The sequence below is a fragment of the Panthera pardus genome, unplaced genomic scaffold (genome assembly GCF_024362965.1).
Source record: "Panthera pardus isolate Hobbes unplaced genomic scaffold, ASM2436296v1 HiC_scaffold_24, whole genome shotgun sequence".
Lineage (NCBI taxonomy): Eukaryota > Metazoa > Chordata > Mammalia > Carnivora > Felidae > Panthera > Panthera pardus.
This window is the reverse complement of record NW_026526810.1, coordinates 91,576,404-91,597,217: the sequence shown is the minus strand read 5'-3', so window position 1 is coordinate 91,597,217 and position 20,814 is coordinate 91,576,404. Positions and strand designations below refer to the sequence as shown.

At 41.4% G+C, this 20,814-nt stretch overlaps 2 long non-coding RNA genes across 2 annotated transcripts in view; one reads left to right on the top strand and one right to left on the bottom strand.

The window, feature by feature from the left end:
- The window catches only part of LOC109268481 (uncharacterized), a 70,752-nt gene that overhangs the window by 29,470 nt on the left and 20,468 nt on the right, over window positions 1-20,814 (bottom strand). The window lies entirely within an intron of this gene.
- The window catches only part of LOC128773013 (uncharacterized), a 45,690-nt gene continuing 28,757 nt past the window's right edge, over window positions 3,882-20,814 (top strand). Inside the window, exons 1-2 of the long non-coding RNA XR_008417192.1 lie at window positions 3,882-4,631; window positions 13,014-13,068. This is a non-coding gene — a long non-coding RNA (uncharacterized LOC128773013). The remainder of the gene's footprint in view (window positions 4,632-13,013; window positions 13,069-20,814) is intronic.

Sequence of the window (20,814 nt, the reverse complement as noted above, 5' to 3'; positions counted from 1 at the left end):
TGGACTCTACTAAAACCCATCTTGGCATGGGTTAGCTGATAGTCTGTCCACTTTTCAATGAGAAATTTTCAAGTCTTTCCCCATAAAAAATACGTCTACTGTTTTCATCCAAGTCATCAGCAACAGTAGACTGTGTATGAAGAAAAATGCCATGGAAGACGGATAGAAGGTAAATGCTTACTCTGAGCTATAGCCCTATCATAAGAGCAGTCTTCTCTAAGCTTCACAACATAGATACCCACCCTGCTCCACAGGCTCACTCACACAACTTGTGCATCTTGAACTCTGTGCTGGAGTGTCCTTTCTCCCAGAGGGCCCCTCAGTGCCACCACCATCAGCCTACATTCTCTGCCATTAATGTTGGCTCAAACCTACTCACCATTCCAGCCTGCAGTGACAATTCCAATAGTTAGCACTTATTGAACCTGACTGTATGCCAGACCCTGCGATAAACACTTTAATGATTACTTAACTGCCACAACAATGCAATGTGGAAGGAACTACTGCTAGTCTATCAATGAGAAAATCAAGTCACAGAGCAGTTAAGTAACATCCCATGGTCATATAGCAAGGAAGTAGCAGAAGAGAAATCTCTTTTTACTTGCTGGTCAACCATATTTTTTAAAAATCAACTTCATTTGGGGGCACTTAAAATAGCCCCTGGTGTTTTGTTTTGTTTTGTTTTGTTTTTTTCTACCTGGTGGTTGTCTTCAAGACACTAGAGAACCTAGATTCAAGGAAACACATCCACTACAGTAACTAGTGAAGTAACTCTCGCATGAATATACTGTCTTTTGGGCATTTCTGTTTTCAAGGGATGTGTTCATTCCATGGCATCATTATTTTTTTTATTTTTTAAATGTTTATCTTTATTTTTGAGACAGAGAGAGACATGAGCTGGGGAGAGGCAGAGAGAGAGGGAGACACAGAATCAGAAGCAGGCTCCAGGCTCTGAGCTGTCAGCACAGAGCCTGACATGGGTCTCGAACTTGTCAACTGCGAGATCATGACCCGAGTTGAAGTCAGACACTCAACCAACTGAGCCCCCCAGGCACCCCTGCATCATTATTATTATTATTATTTTTGATACTCAACTAATGCCCTAATTCCTCCACAGAGCTCTAGCATGTAGCTTAATAGCTGTGGAATGGTTTTAGTTTTATCACAAAAGGTAGTTGTGATGCTGTGGAAAAGATTAAAAAATTTGGTTTCTGTAAATAAAAACATTAAATAAACATTAAATTTATTCTATAAATAAAAAATATTACAATAATGATTTTAAAGAACATCTAATGGCACGGAAATAAGTTCATGATATATAGTCAATAAAAGTATGGTACAATACCAAATACATAATATCCATCCGCAATTTAAATTTAAAATATTCACCTATAGATACATATTTTAAAAACCTGGAAATAAGTACAATAAATGTTAAGAGTGGTTAGAGTAATAGTGCTTTTCATTTTCTCCTTTATATTTTATTTTTCAGATCTTCTATGATGACCTGTATTGCTTTCATAATCAGAAAACAACAACACAAAAAGATTCTCCAGTAAAAGGCACTTTGGGGGAGTCTGTGTCTAAGGCAGGAAAAGTACAAGGTGAGTCTTGACATACTGTTTCAGAAGAAAGAAAATGCATGCTCACAGGCTAATGGGAGTGTGTCAAAAGGTTTTCAGAACCAGATCAAAGGGCTCTCACTAGCCAAAGTCAGAACAATTAGAGCATCAGAAATAATAATGGCTATCACTAATGGCAACACATGGAATAATAGTGATGGAAAAAAAAGAGAAAGGGAAACGAAAGGAGAGAAGACTTGCTGGATTAGAAAAGTTGACATAACGATAGTTACAAAAATAATCATTTTGCAACCTCCAATGTAATCACTGATTAAGGCAAGAATGATCTACAGATACTAAAACTATCAGGAAAGGTTGCTGGGGGACTGGTCACTGTCAGTGTACAGACCTTTTATTTATTGCAAAGAGAAGGTTGTTCCTTTAACAAGGAAGGGATTTGGCAGATTTTCCCTTAGACAAAAGATCAAACTTCACATCACTAAATGTGTGGCAATCTGACAGCATGTTCCTTCTGATAGGCTGCAACATGAAGCTCACAACATCTCTGAAGTATTCTTGCCAAAAATATTTAACCTGAATCCAATCAAGCCTCTAGACTTGAATTAAAGAGAAAGAAACAAGTCAATAATACCATGAGCAAATAGTAAGACAAGTTCAGAATATGATATACTCTGTAAGACAATTGTCTTAGTTTCTTCAAAACAACGGTATAATGAAAAGAGCAGGATTGTACTTTTTTCAAGTGTAATATACCTTGTTTTTTTTTTTTAGAGCAGTTTTAGGTTTACAGAAAAATTGAACACAAAGCACAGGATTCTCATATACTGATATATGTGTCAGGTAGTTGTAAATGTTATGAAAAAAAAAGCATGGTAAGACAGAAAGTAACTGGGAGTGCAAATTTTAGGCAGGGTGGTGTGGTAACCTTGGCCCTGGGGGCAGAGCCACAGGTCTACCTTGAGCCACAGAAGATTATTTTCAGGCCTTGAAACCTTACTGGGTTTTAATATTGCTTAGGACCTGTGGCTCCCTTCTGCCTTCCATTTTCTCCCTTTTGTAACAGTAATGTCCATAACCATTACCCTATTCCTGTCCCATCATTGTATTCTGGAAGCAGATAACTTTTCTAGTTTCATGGATCACATGAGAGGAATTTTGCATCAGGATGGATCATACACAGAGTGTCCCCCATTCCTGGTTTAGATAATTTAGAAAATGAGTTTTGGGACTTGGAAGCTGATAAAAATTTAGATGAGATTTTGGCCTTGAATGGATGCTTTAATGAGTTGAGACTTGTAAATGTATGAATTGGGTATAGATGTGGGAGACGCATCAATCTTTGGGGGCCAGAGGGCAAACTGTTGTAGGCTAAAAAATACTCTCCCCCCCCCCCCCAAAGATTCACATCCTAATTCCTGGAACTGGTTAATTTTACCTTATTTGAAAAAAGTCTTTGAAGGTGTGATTAAGGACCTTAACATAGGGAAACTATCTTGGTTTATCTAGGGTGGGCCTTATATCCACTTATAAGTGTCCATAATGAGAGGAAGGGGAAGATGATTACACACAGAAGAGGAAGAGGCAGAGATTGCAGTCATGTGGCTCCAAGTCAAGGATTGCTGGTAGTACCAGAAGCTGTCCAGGGCAAGGAACCAATTCTCCTCTAGATGATGAGCCTCTAGATGATGCACAGCCCTGCTGACATCTTGGTTTTGGCCTAGTGATCCTGATTTCAGATTTATGGCCTCCAGATTGTGAGGGAATACATTTATGTTGATTTAAGCCATCCAGTTGTGGTCATTTGTTACAGGAGCCACAGGAAACTAATCCAGGCAGTCAGGGGGGTCACATTTCAAGGGAGAGCAAGGGAGTGAGCCACAGGGCTATCTGGGAAAATGGCACTCCAGAAGGAGATAATAGCAAGTGCCCAGGAAGGCCCATGTTTACATAGCAAGGACGGCAGTGTGAATGACTGGAGTAAGCAAAGAGAAAGTAATAGGAGATTAAATCAGAGAGCTGAGGATAAGGGACAGAAGATGGTTCCAGACTTTGTAGATGGGAAGGCACTAGAGCATCTGAGCAGAGGAGTGACATGATCTGACTTACGTTAGACTCCTTTTCTAGGTGCTGTGTCCAGAAACGACTATGGGGGACCAAGGTAGAATAGAGAGACTAGTTAGGGGTCTCTTGCTAATGTGCAGGAATAAGGCGATGGTGACTTGAACATGGACAGTAAGCAGAGGAAGTAGTGAGAAGTGATTAGGATTAGGAAACATTTCACAGAGATCCGGATTTGCAGACAGATTGTATGTGGAATGTGAGAGAAAAAGAGTCAGGGATGACCTGGCCTGTTTTTTGGCCTGAGCAGCTGAAAGGACAGGGTCACCATTTCTTGAAATGAAAAGACTGTGAGAAGAGTACATGTGGAGGGGGAGGAATGAAGACATTAGTTCTGGGGATGTAAAGTCTGACACGCCTATTAGGCATTTGGGATGGTTAGGAGGCAGTTGCTTATCTGAGCATGGCATCAGGGGAGACCTCCAGGCCGGAGATACAAATCCACAAGCCATCAACAAAGAGGTGGAATTTAACATGTTGGGACTGATTGAGATTAGCTAAGCAGTGGATTCAGATGAAGAGGAAAAGACATCTGGAGAACTTAACCGTGAGGCATATCAACACACAGACATCATCAACAAGAAGAGAAACTGGCAAACAACAAGAACAACAACAAAGGAAAACAATACAAGATGAAAACCAAAACCAACCAACCCAACAAAAACCAGCTGAGAATGAAGGGGCTGTGAAATAGGAAAAGAACTAAGAAGTCTTCTGCACTAAAAGACAGTGGAGCAGTACCTGAAAATATCCCAGGGGAATGATTTTCAAACTGGAATTCTCCATCTGGCCAACGTGTCAACTGAGCGTGAGGATGATCTGCCAGGGAGTTGACCGCTTAAGAGGACATCATGAAACCTAGCAAAGAGGAGGGCAGAGGGAATTCCTGGGAATCATCCCAGGGAAGGGCCAGAAATCTCTGGGAGAAAGGTACTTTCCCTGGGGGGAAACGGAATTGACAGTTGTTTGATACACTTGCAAATGGATGTATGCAGGTGTGTGTGTGTGTGTGTGTGTGTGTGTGTGTGTGTGTGTGTGTGTTTGGAAGGGTGGGGACTAGGAAGGAGAGGATGAGCCAATTTTAATCTACTATACAATGGTGGGAAGTCATCTGGTGGGAAGTCAATAGGTAAGAGTTAAAATTGATAAATCAAAATTACAATTTAAGAATTATTCACTTAAATATTGGAAGAAAGAGCCAAAGAGGTGAATGTGGTTGCCACTGGGGAACAGGAATCAAGAGAGGGACTGAGTGTGATGATGGGCTTTGGTTTTTTTACTTACAAATCTTTAAGTACAAAATAATTGTTAAGTATGTGCACATAATGCTTATTTTAAAACATTAATTTAAAAAGGGACAACTGGGTGGCTCAGCAGGTTTAGCATCCAAGTCTTGTTTCAGCTCAGGTCATGATCTTATGGTTCCATGAGTTCGAGCCCCACATCAATCCCTGCATTGGGCTCCACACTAATAGTGTGGAGCCTACCTGGAATTCTCTCTCTCTCCCTCTCTCTCTGTCCCTCCCCTGCTCTCTTTCTCAAAATAAATAATCTAAAATAAAATAAAATAAAATAAGCAAAAGATAGGTATTCTGTAATCAAGTGAACACAATTTCTCGAACTCACCAACTGTGAGAGTTAAAATCAAGAGCTGGACAGTTAACTGACTAAGCCATCCAGGCGCCCTGATGCACAAAAGTTTTAATTCCAGGGTAAACTTACCAATTTCCTTTGTGGTCTGTATTTAGTGTCATCTTTAAAAGAGCATTCCTTCATTTTCCTCTAAAATTATTGTCCATGCTTCTTATTAAAGACCAATAAATTTGTTAAAATGAAAACTTTATTTTAAAATAAAAGATGATGACAAACTCTCTTTTCCCACAGTTCTCTAACTTCCTTGGACAAAAGGTCAAGTCATTTTTTCTCAAAGACAAGATATCTATCAAATATTTCCTTTTTGGAATGTCTCATGGAGTACTTTGAAACATGAAAATATTCATTGTATTTTTATGGGATGATAGTTCTGTTGAAGGAAAGAACAATAAAGTATATACTGGTCTTTACTAATTATCAAAAATCTTTATTCCTGTAACTGCTGAATTGTAAGAGTTCCAGAAATGGATATGGTCGCTTAATCCTTGGCTGCTTGAGGAGTGGTCCATGAACTAGTAGCCTCACCAGGGAACTTATTAGAAGTACAGAATCTCAGGCCCTACCCCAGACCTACTGAATCAGCGTCTGCATTTTAACAAGGACCCCAGGTGATATCCATGCTCATGAAAGTTTGAAAATTGTGGGCTTAACCCAAGAGACAGAGAAGTGCCCAAGAGACAAATCTCTAATAATTTTCCTCTTCTGAGTGTGGTGGTTCTCAAACTTCCTTGTGCAATGGAATCACCTGGAGAGCTTTCAACACCACTGATGGCTGAGGTCCACTCCCAGAAATTCAGATATGATTGGTCTGGAATGCACACTGGGCACTGACAAATTTTAAAGCCCTCTCCCCACCCCCACCCCACCATGTTCACACAAGGTTGAGAAGCCCTTCCTCAGAAAACCTATGAGTTAGAAATGCTCTGAGCTGCCAGTAATAACAAACCCTGGTAGTGGTGGCTTAAGCCAGTGGCCCTCAAACTTTGCTGTACATGAGAGTCACTTGTGGAAAATTTTAAACTCCTGATGCTTAGTCTACAACCCAAGAGATGAGTATAGTTTGATGGTAGATATTTACAGGCTGGTTTAGTAGTTCCATCATGTTAACTAGTACCCAAGTCCTCTTTCTCCTTCTGTCTTCGCTGAATGGAACTGTAGCTGGGATTTTCCAGCCCTCTTTGCAGCCTCTGTGACCATGTGCCTAAGTTCTTGTCAATGGAATATGAGTAAAGTGTGTGCCACTTCTAGATCAGCCCCATAAAACTTCTTAGATGTGCTCCTCCATACTCCTTCACCTCCCTTCTGCTGGGAATGGCCATGACCAGAATAACCTTAACTCTAGAGAACAATATAGATGGTTACCAGAGGGAATGTGGTGGGGGCGGGGGGGGGGGGGGCAGGTGAAATAGGTGAAGGGGAAAAACAAAACAAAAGAAAAAACAAAAAAGAAGAGCCACCCACCAACCTGAAACTCCTAACGTGGGCTGCTCTGTGAGAGAGAAACAACCATCATAGTATTTGTATTACTCAGGCATTATTTACCAACCATCGCGCATCAGACATCATCTGTCCCTATTTTGTAACACCCACAATGAGGCATACCATTATTTGTACTTTACAGCAAGGAAGGTAAGACATATCAAGGTGCAGTAATTTCTCACAGTCACACAGCAAGAAGGTGACAGAGAACAGACTTACAACCAAAGTTTTCTTATTTCAAAACCCAGGCTCTTAATCACACACCATGTATCTTCCCATGAATGTTTGAAAGTAAGAACACTCATCGTTGGAAAAGATAAAGAGTTAATGGAGTCTATAGTTAAGGCAGAAAACATCTGTGCCTTAAAGATGGAATATTTGATTCTGCCTTTTGTGGCTTCTTGCTCAGTAATTTTTAACTGCATGCTTTTTGTTCAGCAATCAGGTCTTTCTGCCTTCTTCTCTCTCACATGTGTTCTGTATGTTCACGTCTGTTCCATATGCTGCTGCTATGTTAATCTTCCAAAAAAAAAAAAAAAACAAAAACAAAACAAAACCAATCTCCTCATATCACTTCCCTCCTCAGAAATCTCCAGAACCTACCAGCTACAGTTCCAATTCCTCGGCTTGGCACTGAAGGCCCTCCTCATCTGGTCCCAACTTACTTCTCGGTCTGGCACTCTGCTCCACCCAAATATGCTTATCTCACTTCATGAGCCATAAACTTTCAGTGCAAGAAGGAACTTTAAGTTCAAGTAATTCAATAACCATCTGTATCAGTTGCTTATTGCGGTGTGACAAACCATTCTAAAACTCTGTGCCTTAAAACAAGATTTATTATTTCTTACTCTATCATGGGTCGACTGGGTGGTTCCTCTGTTGGTCTCACTTAGAGTTACTCACATGATTCCATTTGGCTGGCAGCTGGGCTGCACTCGAAGTCCATGAAGCCCTCTCTCACAGGACTGGGGGCGGGGGGCTTGGTACTATCGGCTGGGGTGCCTCTTTCCTCCTCCACATGGTCTCCCCTCCATAAGATGTTTCATTCTCCAGTCTTCTCCACGTGACCTCTCTCTCTCTAGCAAGATACTCTGGGCTTCCTTACATCTGACTTCCAACAGGAGAAAGGCAGAAGCCACTAGGCCTCTTAAAACTTAGGTCTGTGTCTCATACAATGACTCTTGTGCCACATTCTACCAGTCAAAACAATCACAGGGCCAGCCCAGATAGACTCCATATCTTGAAGGGAGAAGTGGCAAAGAACCTGCAGCCGTCTTTGATTTCCTGTGTCGTCTCATTTCTTCTACCTCATCCTTCCCTTATTCTCACCATCATTGACCAATATTCCTTCTTAGTATAGCCACACCACAGCCTTTAAGGGGTGAGCTATGTTTGAATCCCAGCTCTGCCACCAATCTACAACCTACAAGGAGTCACCATACCTCCCTGTGTCTCATTTTGTTCAGCCATAAATGGGGCAGAAGGGGGATGTAAATCCTATGTCATTGGGTTGTTGTGAAACTGAAAGTGACAACAACGTGTTGGAACAGTGGCTGGCGTTAGCACAGACTTCATAAATGTGATCTGTTGTTGGTCTTGGTTGATACAGAACACAAACAAGTCAGACTAGGCCTGGGGTTTAGGCTCCAGGCCAGAGCATATTAGAGAAAGGGATATATATAATCCCTAAGGAGTCATCCTTGCACCAAAATGCCTTGACTTAATTGATCATAGGAGGAATATATTTTTTGTTTGTTTATTTTGAGAGGGGCGGGGGCAGGCAGAGAGAGAGAGAGAGAGAGAGAAAGAATCTCAAGCAGGCTCCATGCTGTCAGTGCAGAGCCTGATGTTGGGCTCGAACTCACTAACCATGAGATCATAACCTGAGTCAAAATCAAGAGTCAGACGCGTAGCTGACTGAGCCACCCAGGCACCCCAACTACAGGAGGAATATTTTAGGAGAAAGTATATAGGCTTCTTTCTCAGTTTCTAAAAGTTCTCCCCCTAAGATAGAACCCCTATTTCTATAAAGTTGGAAATCCACATCCTATGCCCTAAAAGGTAACCTCAAAATCATCTCAAGTTTAGTTTTCCTGATTGAATAGTGCTTTAGAATTCATCCTATTAAGACTTAGACGCCCCCCCCACCCAGTATTTCAATGCCTTTTTTTAAAGGGTACTTTTTAGATCCAAAGGAGAAGCCTGCAGCAGAAGCTTGTCTGCGGTATTCTAAATATTGGCAGTTCCAATGTCGGCACACAGCACACTCAGCCCCGAGCAGCCATGATTTACAGCAGCAGAGTCTGGGCAGGGAATCCAGCAGCTCTCGCCACACATGACAGAACACAGAGCCCAAAGCACACAGACCATGTGGCATGAGGACCGGGGCAGAGGCACAAGAATAAATGGGGAGCCAAGGACAGAGCTCTGTGGGTATTGCTGGTCCCTTTCTCTGACCATTAGTCATGCTCTGTGGTCATGAGTCTTATTTTTCCAGTTCCAATCTATCACAAACAGGTTAATCATTGCTTTTCCTAAGAGAGAGAGGAAGAAGAAAAATGATTTAAATTCACCCAGAGGCTGAGAGTAATCATAATAATGCATTAGTTCAGATGTTATTTTGGGGCAAGATGGCTATTAGTCTGCCATAATTCATCTGAAAGCTCTGTGATAAGCTTTCCTGACATTATTTATTATTTGTTTTACAGCACAAAATATGCAAAGTGTAGTCTGAGAAATGAAAGTGGTATCTAGAGCTTGTGCCTAAAATTCTGGAGTAAATTTATTTAGTGTCTTTATTGTCTTCAATTCAAGTAATATTTTTGGATTACCAAGTATGGGCAGGGCATCGTGGTAGGCACTGGCAAGGGGATGGGATACAGGAAAAAAGAATCAGATGTTTATTGAGCCCATACTCTGGTCAAGGCAGATAACAGGGGATTTCTTTTTAAGTTTATTTATTTATTTTGAGAGAGAGAGAGAGAGAGAGAGAGGGCGCGCGCGCACACAAGTGGGGGAGGGGCAGAGAGAGAGGGAGAGAGAGAATCCCAAGCAGGCTTCGTGCTGCTCACACAGAGCCCAACGTGGAGCTCAAACTCATGAAACCACAAGATCGTGACCTGAGCTGAAACCAAGATTTGGACACGTAACCAACTGAGCCACCCAGGTGCCCCAATAATATGGGATTTCTAATGGCCCCTGGGAGTCACAGACTGTCTTTAATACTCTAAATGTGGACGTGGCACCAACAGACATGAATGGGTAACATTTTTTCCCAGCTTTACTAAGATATAATTGCCAAATAAAAATCGTATATACTTCAAGTGCACAATGTGATTTGATTTATGTATACACTTTGAATTGTTTAATCAAGCTGATTAACATACCCATCATCTCACTATTACTACTTTGTGTAAGAACAATTAAAATCTGTTCTCTTAGCAAATTTCAGGTATACCATACAGTATGGTTAACTGCCGTCACCATGCTGTACCTGAGCTACTCAGAATTTACTCCTCTGGCATATCTGAAACTCTATGCCCTTCAATGAACATTTGCTCATTTCCCTCACTACTCAGCCCCTGGCAACCACCACTCTGCTCTCTGCTTCTAAGAGTTTGACTCCTGTAAATTCTACACAGAAGTGACACTATTCAGTACCTGTCTTTCTGTGTCTAGCTTATTTAAATTTTTTTTTTTAACGTTTATTTATTTTTGGGACAGAGAGAGACAGAGCATGAACAGGGGAGGGGCAGAAAGAGAGGGAGACACAGAATCGGAAGCAGGCTCCAGGCTCTGAGCCATCAGCCCAGAGCCCGACGTGGGGCTCGAACTCACGAACCATGAGATCGTGACCTGAGCTGAAGTTGGACGCTTAACCAACTGAGCCACCCAGGTGCCCCCGTGTCTAGCTTATTTAATTAACTTAGCATAATGTCCTCCAGTTTCATCCACATTATTGCAAATGATGAGAATTCCTTCTTTTTAAAAGCTAATATTCCAACGTGTGTGTGTGTGTCTGTGTGTGTATTACATTTTCTTTATTCGTTCATCCATCAATGGACGCTTATGGTGCTCCAGTATCTTGGCTATTGTGAACAATGCTGCAATAAATAGGTGAGTACAGATATCTCTTCAGCATTGTGATTTAATTTTCTTTTGGACATCTACCCAGCGGTGGAATTGCTAGACTTATAGCTCTATTTTTACATTCTGAGGAACCTCCATACTGCTTTCCATAGTGACTACCAAAAGTGCACAAAGGTTCCCTTTTCTCCACATTCTCAATACTTATGTTTTGTTTTCCTGATAGCAGCAGACCAACAAGTATGAGGTATGTAGTTTCATTTGTATTTCCCTGGTGATGAGTCACACTGAGCACCTTTCCTATACTTGTTGCCCATTTCTATGTCTTCCTTTGGGAAATGTCTATTCAGATCCTTTAACCATTTCTAAAATTCAGGCTGTTTGCTTGCTTTGAGTTGTCTGAGTTCCTTGTTATATTTTGGATATTAACTCCTTATGAGATACATGGTTTGCAAATATTTTCTCCCATTCTGTAGGTTGCCTTCACTCTGTGGATTGTTTCTTTTGCTATGCAGAAGCTTTTCACTTTGATGCAGCCTCAGCTGTCCATTTCTGTTTTCATTGCCTATTGCTTTTGGGGTCACATCCAAAAAAATCAGCGCCCAGACCAATGTCAACAAGTTTACCTTTATGTTTTCTCCTGGTACTTTTATAACTTTAGGTCTTATGTTTAAGTTTTTAATCCATTTTGAGTTGATTTTTGTATATAGCATGAGATCATGGTTCCATTTCATTTCTTCTGCATATGGATATACAGTTTTCCCAATATCATTTGTTAAAAAGGTCATCCTTTCCCAATTGTTTGTTTGTGGCACCCTGTCAAAGATCAGTTGACTATACGTGCATGTATTTATTTCTGTGCCCTCTATTCTGTTCCATTGGTCTAAATGTCTGTTTTTCCATCAGTACCATACTGTTTTGATCACTATAGCTCTGTTGTATACTTTGAAACCAGGCAGTATGATGTCTCCAGCTTTGTTCTTCCTGCTCCAGATTGCCTTTGCTGAAGGCAACATATTCAGAAATACTTTGAGGCTAAATGAGAGCGTGGGTTGTAAGCATCAGCTCCCATTGTCATGGAATGCCTTGCCCAAGGAGCAGTGCCCTAGAATTTGAATATAATCTAGAAGCATGGGCTCAGCATCCAGATTCAGGTTCTGGCTCATACCATGTACCAGCTGTGTGAACCTGGCCAGCTACTGAACTCCTCTGTGCCTTGGTTTCTTCATCTGTAAAACGGACACGAGTGACATCTACCTCACAGGGTGGTTGCGAAAAGTAAATGGAAAAGTACTCAGGCTAACCACACCACTAGTGTCATTCGAGTGTGAGATATTAGTATTCTTACTGTTTTATGGGCACAGAGGAAGGAGGAGCGACATCAAAGGCTTATGGTAGAAGATGACAGAAGCCATCTGTTACAGGACAGGAGTGATGAGCACGGGGTTGTCAGTCTCCCACGCTCCATCCTTTTGCTCACTTGGCTCTTGGAACCGCAGTGTGTGGGCAAAGAGAAATGAAGGGGGGTGTGGGACTTGTTCTAATTGATCTCTTGTGTTCCCTTTGATGCTCTTCAGGAGGTTCTGGTAGGGTTTGAATCGCTTTTCAATTATTCTTGCCCTCTTACAGCTCTTTATATAAAGCTGAAATGGGGTAGAGACTGTCAAGAGGGACTCCTGGCTATTTCCTCCTAATCTGAAGTGATCCCAGCCACATCTGAACCCTGGGGCCGCTTTCCTTGAACTACATTTTTAAACTCTTGCTTAGTCTGCAACATAGTATGTTCACTTCTGCACATATGATACGCCTCTGAAAAACCCCATAAGGGTTAAGGCTAGGCCTTATTTGCTTGGCATTCTGACCACATTCCTTTACAGAGTAGCGTTTCATAATCATTGTTGAAATAAGGAAAAGAGTATTTTCTAGGGTCAGTGATAAGACCAACTACTTGGAAAAGAAGGTTCCAACCTTAAATAGGGGAGGTCCTAAGAATTGTATAATCCTAATCTTGAACAGGATTTCTATTCATTCCAGAAACTGAACAGACACCTTTAACCTGAAAGCAAAAAATGTGACCACTTGCTTTCATTTCAGATGCCGGCATTGGACAGAATCGAGAAGCCTCAGCCAGCCCTGGTTTCCTCCCAAGGTATGGCACTTGATTAAGAATGTGCTAGAGCTGAGGCTGTAATGCCGTTAATGCAATTGGCTTCCTAGTCAGGTAGCTGTGAGCAGAATTTGAAGGCAGGGCTAGATATTTTCAGATCAAATGCACTTTCAGACTGTGGTGCTAAGAAACCTCTTCGTTGTACAGTGTTTACAAAGCAAGTCATAATCCATATCACGGTTCAGAAAATATCACAGGAGAGAAAAAGATCCAGATAAATTTTGGATGTCAATTATCCTTCCCAGTGCTATTATTGCGTAAGACATTCTTATAATTCAAAATAGAGGTTTAGAGAAATAGTTCCACATTTATAGCATTTCGTTCCACTCTTTCCCACTAACCCCCAGGCCAGTGGGGATTGGCGATGAAAAGGCAAGTTTCAGGGTGGGTCCACTGAAAGAAGGGGTTCAGAGAAATAAGAGGTACAAGGTAAATCTCATTAACAAAGCAGAGTGTGACCTATTTGTTAAATGCCGTTTTGAGGCTGCAGGCTACAAAACAGTAGCTTTCAATCCTGGCTGCCAGTTAGAGTCATTATGTTTTTTTCCTGCTTGTTTTTATTTTTACTTTGTATTAAAATATGACACATGTTCAGCGAAGTACACTAATCTCAAGCGTGCAGCTTTGTGAATTTTCACAAGGCCAACTACCTGGGTACACCATCAGATCAAAATATAGAACATTTCTAGGACCCCAGAGGCCTCCCCAGAGGTAACCACTCTCTTGATACCTATCACCCTGGACAAATTTTGTCTGCTCTTAAATTTCATTTAAATAAGATCGTACAATATGCATTCTGTTGTTTTTTTTAATTAAACAAAAATTTTTTGGTTAATGTTTATTTGAGAGAGAGAGAGAGAGAGAGAGAGAGAGACAGAGTGTTAGCAGGGGAGGAGCAGAGAGAGGGAGAGAGGGAGACACACAGAATCCGAAGCAGGCTCCAGGCTCTGAGCTGTCAGCACAGAACCCGATGCGTGGCTTGAACTCATGGACTGCGAGACCATGACCTGGGCTGAAGTTGGACACTTAACCGACTGAGCCACCCAGGCACCCTAAAGTGTTTTTAATGTTTATTTATTTTTGAGAGAGAGAGAGAGAGAGAGAGAGAGAGAGAGAGAGAAAGGGAGACACAATCTGAAGCTGGCTCCAGGCTGTGAGCTGTCAGCACAGAGCCAGATCCGGGGCTCAAACTCACGAGCTGTGAGACAATGACCTGAGCCAAAGTTGGATGCTCAACCAACTGAGCCACCCAGGCACCCCCGCATTCTGGTTTTTTAACCGAATATAATGTCTATGTGATCCATCTATATTGTTGCATGTACAGTTTGCTCTTTTATATGTAATATATACATTATATGCTAGGTAGTATATTGTTGCATGTACAGTTTGCTCTTTTATATGTAATATATATATTATATGCTAGGTAGTATTCCAACATATGAATATATCACAGTTTATTTATTCTACTGTTTGCTTTTTTTTCCGGGTGAAACAGATGGGTCTTTCTGTGCATGAAATATCTCTGGAAGACACCGTTAACAATTGCTCTGGGAAGGGAAACCGAGTGATTACAGGGCAGGGATGAGGCGGAAACTTACTTTCCACATACAACTCTCTGTAGCTTTTTATTCTGTCCAGTGTATCTGCTATAGATAATACATAAATTTAAGTAATAAACATTTTCTTTAAAATTAAGTCTTTCTTGTGTCTCAACTCTAGAAATTCATTCTACTGTTGATGGCCATTTGGATTGTTCCCAGTTTTGGGTGATTACAAATAAAGCTTCTGTGAATAACCTTGTACATGTCTTTTGGTGCTGCAGACACCCAATTCTCTTGGACATATACCTAGGAGTGGAATTGCTTGGTTGTAAGGAAGACATTATGTCAAGCATTTTCCAAGATGGTTATATTAATTCATATTCCTACCAGCAATGGATGAGAATCACAATTGCTCTAGCTCTTCTCCAACAGCTAATGTTACTCGATTTTTAAAGGTTTAGCCTAGGGAGCTTTATATGATACCATCCCCAGAGAATCTTCCCTGATTCTTCTGGTTCTGGGGCAGCACTCGCACATGGGTACTTCTGGAAATTCTCCCAGGCTATCCCAATGTGCAGCCAGGGCTGAGAACCACAAATTTGAATAATGTCCTTACTTGACTGGCCATCGGAATCAGTGGGAGAAATGGAAAACATACAGGTTCTTGGGTCTTGTCCCAGACCCACTGAATCAGACGCTCCAAGGGAAAACCTGTGGTCTGAACTAGCTCTTGGAGTGATTTGGATGCAACTGCCCTACATTTGACAACCACAGATTTAAGACATGTTTATTAAAAACTTCAGCTACTTTTTTTTTTTCACTGAAGAAGACACACACAGTTAAAAGCAAAGAGAAAATAAAAGCAGTTCATTTGCATACACAATGGAAAGGAAGCCTTCTCCTAACCTAGACTCCTAGGGTCCCTCTACAGAGGTGATGGCAGGGTTGGTTTTCATGTTTTGTGTGTTTTCTAAAGATTTGGGGAACATACCATATTTGTTAAGATACTTTATGTTGCAAGTCATTGAAAACTCTTCACATACTGGCTTCCATTTTTAAAAGAACATGGAGAGAATTCATTTCCAGAACTGAATAGTTGGATTTAGCCCTGGCTCTGGGTACACTAAGAGCCCGAGACTCAAACTCCGAGTCTCAGGTTTTTACACCTTTTGGCTGTTCCTTTATCGTCAGGTCCGTTCCCTTAATGGCAGCAAAATGGCTTCATGGCTGTTTCTGGCCTGAGAACCTCGCCCCCTCACACTGTGCCACCATTTTCTGGTCCTTTTCTCTACAAATCCTGGCATTTTCTCTGTCTCACTGATCTGAATTGGATCACACACTCATCCCTGAACTAATCACTATGGCCACAGGAAATGGAAGGTATCCCCTGGCACTGAAGACTAGGTCATTTTACCAAAATATGTGATTATAGATGTGAATTTATTTCCCAAAGGAAAATCGAATGAATGTTCACAGGGTAGTCATGGCTAACCCTTAATATCATTTACTATGTAACAGCACACTCTATCAAAAACCCATTTCAGAAAGCATGTTATAGCCCTCTGGTCATGACAGATTGTCCCAGGAAGTCTGGCCTAAACCCAAAAAGGTCCTTGCAATGTTTTTTGTTGTTGTTGTTGTTGTCTTCTTCCTCCTTGTCTTAGAAGCAGGGAAATGGAGGGGATGCCCAGGGGCAGAAGCTGGGGGAATCGTGGAAATGAGGGACGGTTGGTTTGTGGAGTGTGTGCTCACTCTTGTGTTCAGGCCTCCTTCCCCCCCCCCCCCCCCAACTTGGAAATGAGTTAGCTGAATTCTATTTATTTCTCAATTAATAGGCATTCACCTCTTTCTGAAGTTGAAGTTAAGCTAGCTTCATTAACAGCTGGCCTTCATACACATGCTCTTGAATAGCTTCACCATTGACAGTATCCCCTGGTGTGGCAGGGTTAGTAGAACAACTCTGTGACAGTAAGGGTTAGCCTTACGCTCCCATTTAGCTCCTCCAGACAATCTCCTGGTCACCTTTTGTTAGGACGGGTTCATCCTTAAGGTCATCCATTAGGAAATCCAGGGGTCTCCTACTCCAACACTGATGCTGGACAGAACTATAACCGACCAAAGCAAACCAGCTTCTATTCTGATGTTTGTTTTGAGAGAGAGAGAGAGAGAGAGCTCAGGGGAGGGGTTGAGAGAGAAGGAGAGAGAGAAAATCTCAAGCAGGCTCCACGTCATCAGTGCAGAACCCTCTGCAGGGCTCAGTCTCAGGAAGCATGAGGTCATGACCTGAGCCAAAATCAAGAGTCAGGTGCTTAACCGAATGAGCCACCCAGGTGCCCCAAAACGGCTTCTATTCTAAATGATTAATATATGTCCTAGTAACGACTTACTTAAGACTTACAAGCAACTCTGAAATTGTAAGATTTGTATAAGCAATCCTAAAAATGGTTTCCTTCCTATTTCTATTTATCAGTTGTGATTAGTATATTAGGTGTTATCTAAAATTAGAACGGAAATTGTATTACTTTAAATAGATTAATAAACAGCTTTGGGGAGGGCACAGAAGGGTTTGTAACAATACTGTAAACTGTTGTGTTTACTACAAACTTCCTTATATATTCATTTTATGACCCATTTTTATATCATAATGCTTTTGATAGACATAACTTATCCCAGTGGACTCTATTATTACTATTAATTATCTTTATAAATTTGTTTAGTTTTTCTCTACCTTAACAGTGGGAATCCTCTTTTAACACTAATCTAGAAGAACTTTCTAAAAGTGTTCTTACTTTCTGACAGTATCAGAATGTTTTCAGCCTATCTTGCTTTTTCTCTAAGACTGGGTCCAATATCCACCAAGGAACTCTGGCTCCTTTTCATGGAAAATAGTGAGATGGGTCAGAACATGGAGTCTATGTTGCACTCCAGACATTACTGTGACTTTTGGAAGTAGGAATGGCAGAACCAAAGATACAATGATCCATAAAGCATGGGTCTCAACCTGGGAAAATTTGTCCCCCACAAGGCATTTGGCAAAGTTCGGGGCCATTTTTACTTGTCATGACTGGGGAGAGGAGACTTGGTACTGGCATCTAGTGTCTACACACTAGATAGCCAGGGATGCTGCTACATTTCCTATAACACGCAGGACAGCCACCACCACCAAAGAATTATTTGATGCCAAGTGTCAATAGTGTTGAGGTTGAGAAACCTTTCCGTAAAGCATTAGCTCATGTTGATGTTTTCAGTTTACCTGCTTAAGTTCCTGCCTTTTGTTTTTGAATATCTTATTATAAATATCGGTAAGTTTCCTACCATTTTGTGCATACTCATGCATATATATACACATGATATATACATACATGATATATACACACATGATATATACACAAATATATATCCCTATATATGTGTGTATATATATATCCCTATATATATATGTATATTCCTATATATATACATATATGATATATACACACATGATATATACACATTATATGTGTGTGTGTATATATATATCCCTATCAAATTTGACATTTTGTGTTCTTTATGATCACCCCCCAATCCTGTATTTGCATTACAGTGCTGCAAAGAACAGCGCATATCCCCACTCCCCATGTAAAAGCATTTATGGTGCTCTAGCGGCTATATTTTAGGTTTTAGGGTGATTAATGTGATTTACAAACAGAATACACACGTGGAAACGTCATGGGAAAGCGTCATGGCCATGATTTGTTTTTCTTCTTCTTCTTTCTTCCTTCCTTCTCAACCCTTAGTTAAAAATCTGTGAGCTGATTCCAAATAATGCAAAGTCTGTGATGTGCTGGTTGATACTATCAGAGAGTAGCACCAGCTGTCAGAAAAGAAAGTCAAGGGGCGCCTGGGTGGCTCAGTTGGTTGTGTCCGACTTTGGCTCAGGTCATGATCTCATGGTTCGTGGGTTCAAGCCTTGAGTTGGGCTCTGTGCTGACAGCTCAGAGCCTGGAGCCTGCTTCGGATTCTGTGTCTCCCTCTCTCTGTCCCTTCCCTGCTTGTGCTCTGTCTCTCTCTCAAAAATAAATAAACATTAGGGGCGCCTGGGTGGCTCAGTCGGTTTAGTGTCCGACTTCAGCTCAGGTCATGATCTCGCGGTCCGTGAGTTCCAGCCCTGCATCGGGCTCTGGGCTGATGGCTCAGAGCCTGGACCCTGCTTCCCATTCTGTGTCTCCCTCTCTCTCTGCCCCTCCCCTGTTTATGCCCTGTCTCTCTCTGTCTCAAAAATAAATAAACGTTAAAAAATTTTTTTTAAAAAATAAACAAAAAATAAAAAAAAAAAAGAAAAGAAAAGAAGAGAAAAGTAAAACCCAACCTCTCTCAAGAGGACCATTCCTCAAGGGAATCTTAAGGGCGTGCTGCTCCTAGCATGACAAGTAGAGGTCCTGTCGTGGAACCCATTTTTATACTTCCCTGTTAATAGTGTCATTTTCATTCCCTCCTTATTTTACTTATATACTTACTTATTTCCTTTTTTAATGTTTATTTTTAATTTTTAAAAGTTATTTTATTTATTTCTGAGAGGCAGAGAGAGAGCATGAGCAGGGGAGGGGCAGAGAGAGAGGGAGACACAGAATCTGAAGAAGGCTCCAGTCTCTGAGCTGTCAGCACACAGCCCGACATGGGCTTGAACCCACCAGCTGTGAGATCATGGACCTGAGCTGAAGTCAAGACACTGAACTGACTGAGCCAACCCAGGTGTCCCAATTTCCTTTATTTTATTTTTTTAAGATTTTTAAATTTTAAGTAATCTCTGCACCCAGTGTGGGGCTTAAACTTACAACCTGGAGATCAAGAATCTCATGCTCAAGGGCTCCTGGGGGGCTCAGTCCCTTTAGCATCCGACTTCGACTTCGGCCCAGGTCGTGGTTTCATGGTGAGCTTGAGCATGTCAGTGAGGAGCCTGCTTAGAATCCTCTGTCTCCCTCTCTCTCTGTCTCTCCCCCACTCTTAGGCATGTTCTCTCTTTCAAAAATAAATAAACATTAAAAAAGCAAAAGTCACATGCTCTCCCAACTAAGCCAGCCAGGTGTCCCTCATTCCTTCCTTATTTTAAAAAACTTTTTTGAAACACAACATACGTACCGGAAAGTGCACACATCTTAAGCGTGCTACTTGATGGATTCTAAAAACCTGATCACACCTGTATAACTAGCACCTAAACTGAGATGCTAACCAAGACTAGCAACCAGAAATCCCCTTGCATTCCCTTTCAATTACTACCCCACCTCTCAACCAAGTCACCTTTGTAACTTCTAACAGCATAGGCTAGTTTTACCAGTTTTGATAATATGAATAAGTGAAAGCACACAGTATGTGTTCATTTGTATCTGGTTTCTTTCACCCAACAGTGTATTCGTGAGATCCATGCACACTGTTGTGTGTTAGTTAGAACCCTCATTGTTACTGCGATTCGGCATGTGAATGGTGTGCGAACATACCACACTTTCTCCGCCTTACTGTTGAACATTTGTGCATTGAGTTTTCATTTGGGGGCTATTTGAAATAGTACCGTTATAAACATTCTTGTAAATGTCTTCTGGTGAACATATGTCACACACGTAAGCATTGCTGTTGGTTCCTAAGAGTGGAATTTTGGGGTCATAAATACGCACATGTTTAACTTCAGTATATAATGCCAAACAGGTCTCCAAAGTGGTTGTGCCAATTTATACACCTGTCATTAGTGTAAAAGGGTTCCATTGGCTCTACAATGTCACCAACACTTGATATTTTCCACCTCTTTTCTTTCCAGCCACACTGGTGTGTATGCAGTGGTATTGCAATTGGTTTCAATTTGCATTTTCCATATGATGAATGCGACCGAACACCTTTTCATATGTTGGTCGGTCATTTGGATATCAGCTTTCGTGAGATGTTAATTCCCTATGCTTTATTTAAAAAATCTTATGGGGGGCGCCTGGGTGGCTTGGTCGGTTAAGCGTCCGACTTCGGCTCAGGTCATGATCTCACGGTCCGTGAGTTCGAGCCCCGCGTTGGGCTCTGTGCTGACAGCTCAGAGCCTGGAGCCTGTTTCAGATTCTGTCTCTCCCTCTCTCTGCTCCTCCCCTGTTCATGCTCTGTCTCTGTCTCAAAAATAAATAAACGTTAAAAAAAATTTTTTTTTAAATCTTATGGTATTCTCCTCCCACTT